The sequence below is a fragment of the Geotrypetes seraphini genome, chromosome 18 (assembly GCF_902459505.1).
Source record: "Geotrypetes seraphini chromosome 18, aGeoSer1.1, whole genome shotgun sequence".
NCBI lineage: Eukaryota > Metazoa > Chordata > Amphibia > Gymnophiona > Dermophiidae > Geotrypetes > Geotrypetes seraphini.
In genome coordinates, this window is record NC_047101.1 from 45,340,723 (window position 1) to 45,351,059 (window position 10,337).

At 44.3% G+C, this 10,337-nt stretch overlaps 1 long non-coding RNA gene across 1 annotated transcript in view; it reads right to left on the reverse strand.

The window, feature by feature from the left end:
- The window catches only part of LOC117351599, a 35,708-nt gene extending 26,871 nt beyond the window's left edge, over positions 1-8,837 (reverse strand). The window contains exon 1 of the long non-coding RNA XR_004537486.1: positions 8,755-8,837. This is a non-coding gene — a long non-coding RNA (uncharacterized LOC117351599). The remainder of the gene's footprint in view (positions 1-8,754) is intronic.
- Between the last annotated feature and the right edge of the window lie 1,500 nt (positions 8,838-10,337).

Consider the following 10,337-nt stretch of genomic DNA (forward strand, 5'->3'; position numbering starts at 1 on the left):
TCCGTTGCAGAATCTACTCCATTTTCTCATGTAACTTTGCCAGACAATCTCGGTCCTTCTCCAGGATTTTCTTCTGTGAACACAGAACAGGAGTATTTGTTTAGCACATTTGCTTTTTCCTCATCACTCTCCACATATCGGTTCCCATCATCTTTTAGTTTAGCAATTCCATTTTTCATCTTCCTCCTTTCATTAATATATCAGAAATTTTTTTTAGCCATTTGTTCTTCTGCCTGTGCTTTCGCCAGGCGTATCTCTCTCTTGGCTTCTTTAAATTTCACCCTGTAGTCTTTTCTGCATTCCTCTTCTTGGAACCAATCTTGGGTTTTTTTATATTTCACGAACACCAACTCTTTCGCCTTTCACTTGACGAACTTGCTTCACTTCTATGAGGGAGTAAACAGGCAGATAGACAAGGGTTACCCGGTCGATGTATATCTGGATTTTCAGAAGACGTTCGACAAGGTCCCGCATGAACGACTACTTCGAAAAATTGCGAGCCATTGAATCAAGGGTGAAATACTCATGTGGATTAAAAACTGGTTGGTGGATAGGAAACAGAGAGTGGGGAGTAAATGAACAATACTCGGACTGGAAAAGCGTCATGAGTGGAGTGCTGCAGGGTTCAGTGCTCTTCAATATCTTTATAATTGACCTGGAAATTGGTACAATGAGCGAGGTGATTAAATTTGCAGACGATACAAAGTTATTCAGAGTAGTGAAGACACAGAAGGATTGCGAAGACCTGCATGTGATATAAACACACTCAAGAAATGGGCCACAACATGGGAAATCAGGTTTAACGTGGATAAGTGTAAGGTGATGCATGTCTCAGTTAGGGCACTGGTCTTTGACCTAAGGGCCAACTGCTGGGCACGATGAACCACTGGTCTGACCCAGCAGCGGCAATTCTTATGTTTCAATCAGCCAGTGGCTTCGAACGGAGCCGGAGGACAGGAAGATTGCTTCTGCTTCGTGCACCGGCTGGCTACCAGGGACCCAAAAGTTATTTGAGGGAGGCAGAAGGGATTCCCCATGTCTCATCCACTGTGAGGCCACTGAGGAGGCGGGGGGTGGGGTGCAGGGGAGGTAGGGGGTTTGGGATTCGGCTGGGACAGGAGATGGGGGGATCCCTCGTGTCCCTGTCCACCACTGGACTACCGGGTCTTGCGGCAGCCCGGGAGGGGAGCAGGTAGGTGATGTCCTGAATATAAGCCAAGACCCCCATAATCTAAACTGCTTCACCTTATCAAGTATGAACTGTGAAGTAGTGAGCTTTTTGCACCATATTTCTACTCCCCCCCCCCCAATTGATGATTCTTCTATTAATTGAAGTCTTCATTCCTTTCTTAAATTTTTTTAGTTTCTTTTTCTAGTTTTAATTCCTTTGGTAGGGAGTTCCATCACATTTCCTGACACTTTTGTATTTGATGTCTTTGAATGATGGTATTTCCAATAAATATTTTTGACTCGAGCGATGGTTGTGTAATTTGGTTGCTAAGTTCTGCGGTTCTGAAAGAGGAATGATTACAATGATGAATTACCCTGGTTGAGAAACACAGTTATCTAATGTTGAACTTCAAAACCCGGGCTTTGGATTTCCAACGGACTTTGTAGAACCTGTGGAAAATTTGTTGTATGTTTAATGAAATTTCCCCTTCTTTGAACAAAGCTAAAATTCATATTGTTCCCTCCGTTTTATTTATGTACATATTTCCAACTCCTGCCTTCATTCTCTTTCGTTACCTTAGTGGACCCTGGAAAGAAGAGGGGAACACATCTAGTTAATTCCCCAAAGCTAAGTAATCCATTAAATGAGAGTTCACAGGACTGCGATGGATGAGAAACAATGTCAGCTAAGCTACTGCATTATTCACACGTATTTGTACAAGGTTCTGCAATTCAGACTCTTCCATTAATATTTGACTACAAGAGAATGCAATTAAAAATGTTCTAGTTGAATAAGCCTCTCACCACTGTGTTACTTAAAAGAAAATAGAAATAAACCTGCCGAAGTAATGCAGAAAATAGCTTTTCTTTTTTCCCCAGTTATTGGTAATGCTAAGCATGTGAAGTTTCCATACCTGATGACATTACAAATGATCAGACATAGAGGGGCAGTCCTCCAGAGGTTCCCATCTGCAAAGCTAGAAGGATGGTTGCAGCATGCAAGAGAAATATAGTCCGCTCATGTCCGAGAATGCACAAGATCTAAAGGGTACCTCAACGTTCAAGGGATGGGTATAATTTTATTACAACTGCTTTACCCCCACCCCCCTTTTTATGAAGCTGCGTTAGGGTTTTTTATCCCCGGCTGCATTAGTAAAAGCTTCGACGGTCATAGAATTCCTATGAGTGTCGGAGCTTTTACTGCCACTGCCTGCGATAAAAACCCCTATTTCAGCTTCATAAAAGGGGAAGGGGGTTAATGTCATGTTAACATAGTGAGGAAATGATCTTTTTTTAAAATCATTTTTATTAAATTTTGTTCTTAGAAATAGAAATACAGGTCACCACAAACCAACAACCACTAAAATGCTGAAACAATCGGGTCTTTCATGTCATTCCTTCACAAAGACCCACGGAAACCAAACCCCCCCCCCCACTTGAACCCACCCCACTTCCCCCCAACTTCCTCCCCCCAAAGTATTCCAGTGTCAAAAGTTCAATAAAGAACTGCGAGCTCTAGGGGATAATCCCTCCCAAATGGGAGCCCAGATTCTCCTGAATTTCCTCCAAGGCCCAGGACCTCCCCTTCGAACATCCAGGTATTCAAATTTCAAAAGAGTTGCCCTCTCTGGACAAACCCAAATGGACCCCCTGAGAAAAAAGCAGAACATCCGCTCTCAAAGGAATCTGCTTACGCAAAGCAGACTACAGGTACAGAGCCACAAAGGACCAGAATGTTTGAATGTGTTCACAAGACCAAAACATGTGAAGTAGACCTGCAGGGGTGGACTGGCACCAAGGACACCGAGCATGAGAGGTGTATCCAGAAACATAGGCCCGGAATGGGGAGACATGCAGCTGCAGTAGAAACTTGAAGTGTTGCTCTTGTAGTACAACGGAACAAGTCATCCGAGGAAGATGTTTCATAGGAAGACGAACTCCGGAGCCCTTAATAAGCTCAGACGGGGAGAGATCCTGATTCCATGGAAATGATCTTTTATTTTGTATCATATCAATTAGTCTGGAAGTATCTGAAGTTTTTAAGAACTTGGTGACCAGCATTAGGTTTAGGTTTGAATGCCTGATCTCAAAATTTAAGTAGCCAATAAACTACGTGCTACTCATTCCCCTCATACAGCATTCTAGATGGGGCCAACAATAGTTGAGAAGCCTTGGGATAACTTATTCTTGTGTACTCCACACAAAAAGTGGTCCAAATCAGAAAAGCTCATTGACAAAACCAAAATAAAAGAGTAGCACAGTAAGAAAAACTGAATGTTGCATTATGAGACTGTCGATGTGTTATCTACGATGCATAGAAGTAGTTTGCCCTGTTCACAGTCCCTCCTTCCTTGTCTTCCAGAACTTTCTTCTTTTTATTTCCATGCCCCTCTTCCCTGTACACTGATTCTCGCCTCATTTGCCTTCCTGTTTTTCTTTCCTTTCTGGCTCTGAGCCAAAGGTTCTGGGCACCATCATGGTATTAGTGGCAGGAAAAGCTTTTTAAATAAATGTGTGTGCTGCAGTACTTAAAGCTTCCCCCACTGCTCCCTTGGGCCTTAGCCTACCTGCCCCCATCTCCCCTCAGTGTGCACGGTTGTATCACATTAGAAGCAAAAGATCAGCTTTAGATGTTAATGAAGGGATTTTATATACTGCGGAACTCAGCACTTATGTCAATTGCTTTGTTACTCATAAATTAGCCTCTACTAGGAATAACCTAGATATACCAGTAAAGCAAGTCAGTGCTTCCAGGGAGCCTTCTGTGAAATACCTATAAAGATATGGGAAATATATATGTAGGAGAGCAGTTCTATAACTAGTGATGTAGCTAGAACCGAATGGGCCCCAAGCAGGCCCTATAACCACTACCAAAAAGTAAATAGATCTATCCCAAAACCAAAAAAGTTCAATAAATGAAAGGTGCTCAGTAAAATGATATTCACCACCCCAAAAGGTAATGGTTCAATCTACCACATCATAGCACCACCTTCTTCCCAGATCCAAAAATTGCTCAAAAACAGTCTAGTTTGAAAAATAAAGATATAGAAGAATACTTATCTTATAAGGTAGTCCAAATGCATTCTTCTGTCTGAATATAGCAGGAAGTGGTAACCATTACCAAATTCTTCAGTTCCTCAAATAGTGTCCAGTGTCCCCCCACGTTCAGTATCTGCCCTCTGTGTCCCTGTCCTTTCCCATGTCCAGCTTCCCTGCTATTTCTTCCCTTCCTCCTGCACCTCTCCCATGGTCTAGCATCTCTCCTTTCCCCTATTAGTCTAGTGCCTCTCCCCCTCTGTCTCTCTCTTCCCTCCACTCCCTCATTCAGCATATCTCCCCCTCTCCCCGCTCTCTTCCCTCCGTCATCCATATCTTCCTCTCTCTTCCCACTCCTTCTTGGTCTTTCTCTCTCTCTCTTCCCTCTGCTTTCCCCCAGATTCAGCATTTCCCCCCTCACCATAGATCCAAAATATCCACCCTGGTAGCATCTATTCCCTTCTCTCCTCATTTTTACCCCTCCACTTTGTTCTTGGTCTCTCTCTCTCTTTCCCCCCCTCACTTTTCCATTGGCTCCTCCCCTTTGGTCTCATCATCACACCCCTTTCTTGTGTGGGTTTCTTTGCTCTGAGTTTCAGTCTCTCTCTCTCTCCACCTTGCTCCTTTCTGCTCTAGCATATCACTCCTTCTCCATGCATGGGTCACTCCAGCCCCTCTCAGTCCTCAAAACATTTGACAGGTCAATAGCAAATGCAGGGGTGTAAACAGACAATAAAAGTTTTGGATGCATCAGTGCTAGTACATGTCATCATTATGCAACCTATGTATAAAATGATGGTTGTTTTTTTTTACAAAATTGGATATCCAAGAAGAGCCAATTAAGTAACCAAACTAGAAAATAATAAATTTTGGATTTCCAAAGGAAGTTATAAATATTACTGAGGTAAGTACAATTGTCCATGCAATCACTTCTATAGACCCCCAAGTCCAAATGAACAGTTAGGGAAAGGGATTGAGACTTGTATACCACCTTTTTGTACTTTTACAACCACACTCAAAGCAGTTTACATACAGGTACTTCAAGCATTTTCCTTATCTGTCCCGGTGGGTTCACAATCTATCTAATGCACCTGACATGCATATCTGGAATTAGATGTTAAGGTCACTATCCCCATTTTTTAAGTACAGTAAAACCTTGGATTGCAAGTAACTTGGTATGCAAGTGTTTTTGCAAGACAAGCAAAACATTTTATTAAATTTTAACTTGATAAGTAGTGTCTTGAAATACAAGTACATGTGGAGGGGCATAATAAAAAAAACCACCATATAAGTCTCCTTTTAGCCTAAGTCAGCAGATGCTGAAGTTGGCAGCAGGGAAATGTCCATTCTCAAAAAAAGGTCCAAATTTAGGGGCTTTTTTGAGAATGGCCTACCTGCACTTTCAGCAGTCTACTGGCCCAGACTGCCACTACATCTATCCCTACACCACATTCCCAAAATCACCCAAGTCCCAAACGCCCAAACCCAGACCTTTTAGGCGAAGGAGGGGGGGGGGGCAGTCCTTCGCCTAAAAGCAGGATTCTGTAACCGGCATCAGTCAAAAAACAACGCTGGTTACAGAATCCTGTAACTGGCCCATCCCCCACTGCAATGATCATGATCCCCTCCGACAAAACCCCAAACTGGAAGGAGGGATCCCAGGCCCTCCTGCCCATGGCGTACCCTCGCGACCCCCCTGAATGCTCCCCAAACCCCCTAACCCCGGACACCCCCTTAACTTACCTGAACATTGGCCGGCTGGGTCCCAAGTCTGGCTGGCAGGACTGCTATCCTCGGAATGGTGGGCCTAGGGCCTGATTGGCCCAGGCGCCTAAGGCCCCGCCCATAGGAGGGGCCTTAGGCGCCTGGGCCAACCGTAATTGGCCCAGTTTTCTTAGGCCCCTCCTGTGGGCATATGGGCCCAGTCCATCCCTTGGTTCTTCTCTCTCTGATGCTGCGGGAATGTAGTGACTAAGGTGCGCTATGCTTTTCAGCACGCGATAAATATTGCACGCTAAACAAGCACTAAAATACTTAGCACACCTTAGTAAAAGAGGACCTTAATGTTTATGTTTAAATCAAGTATGAAGAGGTGGAGTTTTAATTGTGACTACTCTTTCTCATCATAGCCTACTTAATAAGCATACAGTGGAACCTCGGTTTGCGAGTAACGCGGTTTGCGAGTGTTTTGCAAGACGAGAAAAACACTCAGCAAACTTTCGTCTCGCAAACCGAGCACTGCCCCGATAAACGAGCACTTACACTGCAGGAAGTGCCGCTTCAGGGGGATTCCTCTGCCGTCCGCCGCCAAGCCTTCCACGCCGGGTACCTTCCACATGTTGGAGAGCCTCTATCTGAGCCTACACAGCCGAGTGCCGTCCCACCTGCATGTTGCGTATGATCACGCACAACGTGAATCATCGACGTGCGTGATCATACGCAATGTGCAGTGGGACGGCACTAGGCTGCGTGGGCTCTCAAAGGCTCTCCAACATGTGGAAGGTACCCGGTGTGGAAGGCTGGCCGGCGGACGGCAGAGGAATCCCCCTGAAGCGGTGCTGTGTGGGCTCAGAGGTTCTTCAGCGGCTGGTGGAGAGAAGAGGCATTCCCCCGAAGCGGCACTGTGAGGTTCTCCATTCGCTCAAAGCGGCGCTGCGGGGATCTCCAATGGCTGGCAGACGGAGGAGGCGGACAGAGGAGACAGCGCTGCAGGTACACACCCCTGGGCCACCCCTCGCCACTTCCTTGGCACCTTTTGGGTTCTGGAACTAATTGTCAGTGTTGCCATTATGGCCTATGGGGACATATGCTTTGATATACGAGTACTTTGGATTACGAGCATGCTTCTGGAACGAATTATGCTCGTAAACTGTATTTCTTTTTCTTTGTTAACATGCTATGTTACGGATGATTTACATCACTTCTTTTGTGTACTGTTTGATTTTAGACTTATAAATTCTATTTGGATTTACATCGTTGTGCTATACCTTCCCTCTCCTTTTTGTTCCTTCATGGTATTTTTTTGTCTATAGTTTTTAATCTGGATTTGTACATCACATCCACGCTCCAGTGATATGCAAGCTATCAAATCCTCAAAGATAAAAGTACAGGTCTTTCTGGGATGATTATCTCTACATATTTACAAAATGTGGGATGCTCTCTGTACCATCCTTAACAACAAGCTGTGGCAGGGAGTTTTGGTTGGGCTTTGAAAACTACAATAGCAAAAAAGAAAGATGAATTAGGTTTATAAAATGAAATGAAAATGTTAAGGAGCCCAGATCTGGACATTCCAGATACCTTTTGATAAGAGGGATCAAACTGGGGCCAACATATTTGAAAGCAGCAGTCTTTGGTATTCAGAAAGAATACCACCAATCACACAGCACGCTCAGTCAGCTGGCAGGAGAGGGCAGGAGAGGGAATGCTCCACATTCCTTGTACATTTCTTTCAGTTCAGTTCTATATTTAGTCTTGTGTGTGAATCACTGTGAAGCAGCACCACATGCTTTGAGGGATAGTAGTCGGGATTAGTGCACAAAAGATATGTCAGCTGTGGTTTCCAGTACAACAGTTTGTTGGCAGAAATTCTTTAGACCCTAATCAAAAATGTCTGGACAGAGAAGTTACTCTTTGAAAATGCTGATATCATGTTCAACAATTTGTGAAATTAAAACTTAGGATGGGTTTTAAGAGCAAGGCCAAAGTCTGTAGCTGCCTGTGAGCCTCTGGAATTGTGAAAGTCTAGGGATACGCACCAATATTCAAAGCAGTGGGGAGTGTGTGGCGCAGTGGTTAAAGCTATGGCCTCAGCACCCTGGGGTTGTGGGTTCAAACCCACGCTGCTCCTTGTGACCCTGGGCAAGTCACTTAATCCCCCCATTGCCCCAGGTACATTAGCTAGATTGTGAGCCCGCCAGGACAGACAGGGAAAAATGCTTGAGTACTTGAATAAATTCATGTAAACCGTTCCGAACTCCCCTGGGAGAACGGTATAGAAAAATTGAATAAATAAAAAATAAAATAAAAAACTAGAAATGGCTCCTGGCTGGTAAAATTGTTTGTTGGCAGATAACTGGTCATTTTCAATGGCACTATTTTGTACCAGTGTCACTGTCTTTCAGTAGTGTAAAGGGGTGCATTATTTCAAAATGGTTCACTATTGCATAAATCACGCTCACAATTGCAAACCATTATGCTCATTTGTTCAAACACCATAGACACCCATGGGGATTGGTAGATGCCAGATAACTGTGCTTTCTGATTGCTTGAGAGTTACTGTAAAAAATAGTTTTGTTTCCCTTTCCACCTCACTCTATTGTCCGCACCCCCTCCCCAACACACACACACACAGACTTGTAGGTCCAGCATCTGTTCTTCCCTTCTTTCTGGGTTACTTTCTCTCCCTTCCCCTTTACTCCCTCCCTCCTTTACCTCCCTCCTACCATTCCCGAAGCAGCAGAGACGCTCCTGATAACCCCCTCCCTTCCTCCCTCTGTTCTCGAAGCTGTAGAGCTGGTCCTGACACCCCCCTCCCCACTCACTCACCTGAAGCAGTAGTGGCAGCCAGAGAGCAGAGGAAGCCTTGTCAACAGACAGTTTCTGGCCAGCCTAGGGACTTTCCTTTGCTGATGATGCCTCTGTGGCATGAGCGAGGGAGGGGGGTGTTGGGTCAGGAGCACGACTTGGCCTTGGCTTGTGGACAAGATTCATGGTAAAGTTATACTAAGTCAAATAAGATTGAAGAAAATAGAAACTTGTTCAAAACAAAAAACTAATATGAGCCAGAGAACAAATTCATATCAAGTTTATATTAAATTACCAGACCTCAAATACCCAAGGCACTACTTAAAGAATTTTTCATGCCCTTACTAGGGTGGTAAATTCATCATTGGTCTTGGTAAAGTGACTTGTGCTGTAAATATTTTTAGGTTTGGTGCAATACTAGAAGGAGGCATAGCCCCTAATGAACCGAGTGTGAAACGTTTGGGCAGCCGTCGGGCACAAAAGATAAGTGCTTTCCTTCCTCTAGCACCTTACGCACATAGAAACATGACGGCAGAAAAGGGCCACAGCCCATCAAGTCTGCCCACTCTAATGACCCACCCCCCTGACTTTACCCCCCTAGAGATCCTACATGCGTATCCCATTTACTTTTAAAATCTGACACGCTACTGGCCTCAATCACCTGCAGTGGAAGTTCATTCCGACGATCAACCACCCTTTCGGTGAAGAAATACTTCCTGGTGTCGCCATGAAATTTCCCGCCCCTGATTTTCAACAGATGCCCTCTCGTGGTCGAGGGTCCTTTAAGAAAGAAGATATCATCTTCCACCTTGATACGGCCCGTGATATATTTAAACGTCTCAATCATGTCTCCTCTCTCTTTGTGTTCTTCGAGTGAGTATAGCTTCAATTTATTCAGCCTTTCCTCATATGGGAGATCCTTGAGCCCCGAGACCATCCTGGTGGCCATTCGTTGAACCGACTCAACTCTTCGCCACATAATGCACTTTATATTTATTGAAATTGATATTAAAAATATTAAAAAATATTTACAGCACAAGTCACTTTACCAAGACCAATGATGAATTTACCACCCCAGTAAGGGCATGAAAAATTCTTTAAGTAGTGCCTTGGGTATTTGTTTTCTGGCTCATATAAGGGTGCACTAAGGCCATTTTTGCTACGGTTTTAGGAAAAGGGCCCCAATGTACATTATTGTGAGACAGTGTTCGCTATCGATGATATTTCCCCAAAACAAGAAAGCAAAAAAAAAAATGAATAAATCTCATAAATGACATCAGAAGCTAAACAAAATGAAACAGTTTGCCCTGTTCACCCTTGGGGGGGGGAATTATAAGTTAACTGAAGAACGCCATTAGAAATGGCAAAAATGGTGAGGTTAAAGCACTTTATGGCACCTAAATTAAAGGCACTGGAATGGGCTTCAGAGCAGCACGACACTCAATCATGCGGCTTTGTTAAAGAGGCCTGAACTAATTATTTTGGACCCTGCTCTAGGCCAATGGTTCCCAACCCTATCCTGGAGGACCACTAGGCCAGCCGGGTTTTCAGGATCGCCCTAATGAATATGCATGGAGCAGATTTGCATGCCTCGCACCTCCATT